Source organism: Ursus americanus, chromosome 9 (assembly GCF_024610735.1).
Source record: "Ursus americanus isolate L20-20 chromosome 9, mUrsAme1.1.p, whole genome shotgun sequence".
NCBI lineage: Eukaryota > Metazoa > Chordata > Mammalia > Carnivora > Ursidae > Ursus > Ursus americanus.
The window spans coordinates 29,800-37,024 of NC_142135.1; positions in this window are offsets into that span (position 1 = coordinate 29,800).

A 7,225-nucleotide genomic window follows, 5' to 3' on the forward strand; every position below is an offset into this window, starting at 1 on the left:
CTACAAGGGTTCATTTTAGATCCAAAGATACAAATAGATTGAAGTGAAAGGATAGAAAAAGATATTCCATGCAAATAGTCATCAAAAGATAGCAGATGACTGTATTAATATCAGACAAGATAGACTTTAAGACAAAAAAAAGTTTACAAGAGACAAAGAAGGACATTATTTGCAGCAGCCCCTGGCTGAGAGCTAATGCTAAGGATACAATAGGAAAACATGTCTGTGACCCTGTGGGCTTTAGCATAAATGTCAGAGCACGAGCAGTTGGGAATGCCCAGCTTGCTCAGGGTGGAACGCTGCCCTTCCCAAAATTCCCTCAGATAACGAGCGGCCAGGAACGTCTGGTCTTCTAAGGGCAGAACGCCGCCCCAACCGAAACCTGATTGCTCTTGACAATAGCCCATGGGGTCCATAGACACATGTTTAAGAATAGGCCTCACTTGCTGAATGTTACATCATCTAATCCTGCGACCTTCCCCCGATGTACTACTATTCACTAGGATCACGAGACTCCCCTTGATTGTCTTTGATTGTCTACCGCCAATAAATACGTGAGGTTGCAGCTGTTCAGGGCGGTCGCACTCTTTGCGGTCGTCCCCTGCACCCACGCTTTCTTTCGCAACTAACCTGTCTGTGCCTTGTCCTTCTCCCCAGTCACGCTGCGGCTCTGTGGGTGGTATCGTGGCAGTTATTAATATATTAACGTTAATAAAATGTTAAATACAGAAAGATGTTATAACAGTTATAAACATTTACGTACCTAACAACAGACCCATCAAATATATGAAGCAAAAGCTAACAGAATTAAAAGGAGAAATAGTTCTACAATAATAGTTGGAGACTTCAATACCCCACTTTCAATAATGGATAGAACAGACAGAAGGTAAGAAAGTAGAGGATTTAAAAACAAAAATACCAGCTAGATATAACGCTCTACCCAACAAAACTCTACATGTTCTCAAGTGTACATGGGACATTTTCCAGGATAGACTACGTGTTAGACACAAACTAAGTCTCAATAGACTTTAAAAGGTAGATATCCAAAGTATCTTCTCTGACCTCAATAAAATGAAGTAGAAATCAGTAACAGAAGCAAAACTGGAAAATAAACAAATTTGTGGAAATTACACAATATACTGTTAAATAACCAATGGATAAAAGAGGAAATCACAAGAGAAATCAGCAAATACTTAAAGATGAATGAATGTAAAAGAATACCAAAACTTACGGGCCACAATGAAGGCAGTGTTAAGGGAGAGATATATAGCTATAAATGCTTACATTAGAAAACAAGAAGGTCTCCAAATTACAAGCCAGAAGGAGTAAGACAAGAACAAACTAAACCCAAAACTAGCTCTAGAGGAAGGAAATAATGAAAATTAGAGCAGATAAATGAAGCAGAGTAGAAAAACAATAGAGAAAATTAATTAAATAAACATGTTTCTTTGAAAGATTAACAAGAGAGACAAACCTATAGGTAGAAGGACTAAGGAAAAAGGAGAGAAGACTCAAATTACTAAAATCAGAAATGAAAACTGGGACATTACTACCAATTCTACATAAATAAAAAGTATCATAGGAGAGTACTGTGAAAAATTGTATACCAGGGGTGCCTGGGTGGCGCAGTCGTTAAGCGTCTGCCTTCGGTTCAGGGTGTGATCCTGGCGTTCTGGGATGGAACCCCACATCGGGCTCCTCCACTGGGAGCCTGCTTCTTCCTCTCCCACTCCCCCTGCTTGTGCTCCCTCTCTCACTGGCTGTCTCTCCCTCTGTCAAATAAATAAATAAAATCTTTAAAAAAAAAAGAAAAGAAAAATTATACCAACAAATTGGATAACCTAGATGAAATGAAATTTCTGGAAACATGGAACCTACCAAAGCTAAAGATTTTCTGATCTGAATAGACATATAACTAATAAAGACTGAATCAGAAATAAATATTTTTAAAAATAAAATATAAAATAAAAATCTCCTGACAAAGAAAAGCCCTGGACCTCATGGTGTCACTGGTGAATTCTACCAAACATCTAAAGGAAAACTAATATGAACCCTTCCTCAAACTTTTACAAATTGAGGGGATACTCTTTCTAACTCATTCTGAGGCCAATGTTACCCTGATACCAAAGCCAGAAAAAAGCACTAACAAGAAAATAAAACTATAGGCCAATATCCCTTATGAACATTTATGCAAAAATCCTCAACAAAATTTTAGCAAACTGAATTCAAAAGCATAATAAAAGAATTATACACAATGATCAATGGGATTTATCCCTGGAATGCAAGTATGGTTCCACATATGGAAATATGAAAATTGTTCAATGTAACACACTGCATACACAAAATTAAGGGGAAAACCACATTATCATCTCAAGGCAGATAAAGCTTTTGACAAAATTTAACACATTTTCATGATGAAAACACTCAACAAACTAGGAATAGAAGGAAACTACCTCAGATGTCAGTGAATAAGATCTGCCCCCATAATTGGTAGAACATGTCATGCTACCTATGAATAACAGAAAGTTAAATTCTCAACAAGTGGTAAGTTTTTATAATGTTTTACTGAAAAAAATTATTCCCCTGGACGCCTGGGTGCTGCAGTCGGTTAAGCATCAATTCGTTGTTTCTGCTCAGGTTGTGATCTCAGGGTCATGAGATCAAGCCCCAAATCAGGCTCCATGCTCAGGGCAGAATCTGCTTAAGACTCTCTCTCTCCCTCTTCTTTTGCCCCTCCCCACCTCAAATAAATAAAAACAATCTTTAAAAAATATTTTCCCCTTTTAAAGATATCATATCAGGCCCCCTTTCAAACAGTCTTTTTGAAGTGTGTTAATTTATGTCTACCAAGCTGCTTCCCCCCATTCCCACCCCTGGCCCTGCAAGTCACGCAAGGTCTCCTATTCCCTATCTCACTCTCAGGAAGCCCACTCCCCTCTTACTCGAGTGGTTCCTTTCTCCATACAAATGTCACAAGACACTACCTCCACTGGCCATAAGGCATTCTTGGGGAAGGGGGTTTGTCTAGGTTGTAGCTGTGTGTACAAGGAAATCATTTTGATGAACTAATAAACTGAGGTGTGGTGGCCTCCCAATATCTGACTGGTGGAAGACCACTTCCTTTCTACATGTTTCTACATTGGTAAGAAGCACAGTCTAATTCTAAATTCTGAGTCCATGATCTTCGTTTCATACCACAGAAGTAAACAGAAGTATACGGTACTAGAGGACAAAAGTAAGTGCTGTGAGAACTATCTGGGAAAGGAAAGGTTTGGGGAGAACTGAAATCCTGGGGTAGTGAGCCTTGGTGGAGGGGGGTGGAGAGAAGCTCTTGAACTGTGCTCTTTTTCCCCCATCTCACAACCTTGGGAAGATCGCTACCTGTGCCCTCGCCACTGTGAAAATATGTATTGGCTAGCTGGGGCTGTCATAGCAGAGTATCACAAACCACGTGGCTTAAAGCAATAGGAATATACTTTTCATAACTCTGGAGGGTAAAAGTATAGATCCAGGGTGTTAAGAGGGCCATGCTCCCTCTCAAATCTATAAGGAAATCCTTTCCTGCCTCTCCCTAACTTCTGGCAGTTTGCTGGCAATCTTTGGCATTCCTTGGCTTGTATAACTCCAATATACCCTGTGTCTGTGTTCAGATGGCCATCTTCCTACAAGGACATCAAATTGGAGTCCACTGTACTTCAGTATGACCTCATCTTAACTAATTATATCTGCAATGACACTATTTCCAAAGGTCATATTCTGATGTACTGGGACTAGGACTTCTGGGGTTTGGGGGGGATACAATTCAGCTCATAACAGGCTGATACACACAAAGACAATCCTAGCAGCATGCAGTCCAGTGGGGTTATGTCAGGAGTCACCAGAACCTAGTTAACCCTGAATAGTCTATACCACCTTCTTGATGGCCACAGGCCTAACATCAGGTGATTCCAACTATGGGAGATAAGTTCTTTCAAAAGACTAGTGCTGGGGCGCCTGGGTGGCTCAGTCGGTTGAGCAGCCAACTCTTGATTCTGACTCAGGTCACGATCTCGGAGTCCTGGGATTGAGCCCCAAATCAGGCTCCATGTTCAGCAGGGAGTCTGCCTGAGGACTCTCTCCCTTGTCCTCTACCCCTCTCCCCTGTTCACAGTCTATCTCTCTCTCTCTCTCTCAAATAAATAAGTCTTAAGAAAAGACTAGTGCCAAGAGAAGATATGTGGAGGTTCCCCCAAGAGGCCTGACCATCTGGTAGGGGAGGGGGTAGTCAGAGGTAGACTGTGAGCTGTATCTGATATATGCCTCTTCCCCTTTTAAGCCATTAGGTGTGACAGAGACTGAGCCCTGGCCACCTGGGAAAAAAGCTTACAGGCAGAACTGCCAGACTACTTTGAAGCACAATCATGATAAAAGATTGAAACAATCCGTACAAACTCTACTGGATGAACTAAAATTAACAGAACAGCTGAGCCAGAATTTAAAATAAACAAAATGAAAATCTGTAAAGACATAAGAAGGAAAAGGCACTACTAATAAACCAACTGAAACTGCTGAATATGAAAACAAATATTTGAAGTAAAGAACCCTGAAGAAATAATGTAATTGAAAACACATTAGTGAGACAGAAGATGAAAGTTGAAGAACTCTTTAGCAAGCATTAGGAAAAAATGAGGGCAAGGAAATATTTTAAAAAATTGTGGTGTGCCTGGGTGGCTCAGTCGGTTAAGCGTACAATTCTTGATCTTAGCTCAGGTCTTGATCTCAGGGTCATGAGTTCAAACCCTGTGTTGGGCTCCATGTTGGGTGTGGAGCCTACTTTAAAAAGGAAAAAAAATTGAGTGATACAAAAGATGAAAATAGAAGTATCAAAATTGATATTTAAAGGAAAAAATAAATGGAAGACAAGTATTTTTAAAGTGACTTGGAATAAAGGATCAGCAACCTCAGACTAAAATGGTTCCTTGAGTGTCAAACATGAAAGAAAGAAAGAAAAAGTACACGCTCTAGACACACTGTAGTGAAATTCAAGAACATAACAAGAAAAAATGGCATCTCAAAAGCTTTTATTTTTTTTAAGATTTTATTTATTTATTTGACAGAGAGAGAGGCAGCAAGAGAGGGAACACAAGCAGGGGGAGTGGGAGAGGGAGAAGCAGGCTCCCCACTGAGCAGAGAGCCCGATGCGGGGCTCGATCCCAGAACCCAGGGATCATGACCTGAGCCAAAGGCAGACGCTTAATGACTGAGCCACCCAGGCGCCCTTCTCACAAGCTTTTAGACAAAGATTATTACTTACAAAAAAAATGTAATTAACATCAGACTGGTCAATAATGATACTAGAAACAAGAAAACAATAGAATAATATATTCATTGTGTTGAAAGAAAATAATTTTGCACCTAGATTTTCACACTTGGGGTAAACTATAATTTAAAGTGATGGCACAGGGATGCCTGGGTGGCTCACACAGTTGAGTGTACTTGACTTTGGCTCAGGTCATGATCTCAGGTGGTGGGATCCAGCTCTACATTGGGCTTGTGTTGACTGCGGAGCCTGCTTAACAGTCTCTCTATACACGCCCCCCCCCCCGCTCACATGCTCTCTCGCCCCCTCTCTCTAAAAAATAAATAAATTTAAAAATTAAAAAATACAGTGATGGTACAAGGCAAATAGGTGAAGCACAGAGAGTCCACTGTACATATATACTGGAATTGAACAATTAAATAAATGCGTGACAGATTAGAGCCAGATTTCTTAATGCTGAAGTGGAAGATCACAGACAAGCAAGGGAGAAAGACCAGAATGATCCATGCAGTAATGGATTAGAGTTGGAAATGTCAGGTTTAGCTTAATATAAATACAGATAGATGAGTATAGAAATATTTATGTGTGTGTATAGAGTATATTAGTATACACACATGTGATTCCTTGCTGTGTTAGCTGAGATGACCTAGAAGCAATGACACTCCATTGGCAATGATCATACTTGGCACCCAGATCTTGATTTCTAATACCATTCTTCTATAAAAGAAACCAGAGTTCCATGAAAGATGACTGATGCTAGAGCTGGAACAGGGCACATACAAAAACAGCCGGGATAAGAGGTCGCAATTGCCGACTAAATTACAGTCATGTCTCAGCCAGCCCTTCTGATTTTTATCTCAAGGTCACGTTGATTAGAACTTTGAGTCTTCCTAGGTGTTATTAAAAACAAACTAAACACCTAGATCCATTCTGAGTTAGTTTTTGTGGAAAGCGTAATGTCTGTGTCTAAAAATTTTCTTTGATGTGGATGTCCAATTGTTCCAGTAGCATATGTTGAGAAAGAGTATCGTTTCTCCATTAAGTGCCTTTTCTCCTTGATCAAAGATCAGTTGACTGTATTTGTAGGAGTCTATTTCTGGGCTCTCTATTCTGTTCCATTAATCTATTTGTCTCTTCTTTCACCCAGACCACACTGTCTTGATCACTGTAGCTTTATAGAGTGTTTTAAAGTTGGGTAGAATCAGTGCTTAGATTTTATTGTTCTTCAGTATTGTGTTGGCTATTCTGGGTCTTTTGTCTTTCCTTACAAACTTTGGAATCTGTTTGTTGATATCCACAAATTTTGATAACTTGGATTTTAACCTCTATTTAAAATATTTTTAAATTTTTCTTAAGACATTCTTTTGACCATGTGTTTTTTACATATGTATTGTTTAATCTCCAAATATTTGGGGATTATCTAGCTATCTTTCTATTATTGATGCCTAGCTTAATTTCACTGTGGTTTGAGACATTTTGTATGATTTCTATCATTTTAAATTTGCTAAGATGTGTTCTATGGCTCAGAATGTGGTTTATCTTGGTGACTGTTCCATGTGAGCTTGAGAAGAGTGTGGATTAATATATACCATGTTTGTAATTGTTTTTAATTCATTGCATTTGTTTCTTAAAAAAAAAAAAAAAAAAACTCTTTCCCAGGGTGCCTGGCCAGTTCCGTCGGGAAAGCATGTTGCCTCTTGATCTCAGGGTAGTGAGTTCAAGCCCCACATGGGGCGTGGAGCCTACTTAACAAAATAATAGTAAATAATAAATAAATAAATAAATAAATAAATAAATAAATAATAAAATCTTCCCCTCTGTTTCTTCCTTCTCTGGTTTAACTGAGCATTTTATTTAACTCCATTTTTTTCCTCCTTTATACTTCTTTGAAAAACGATTTTCATGGTTGCAATATCTATTTACAAC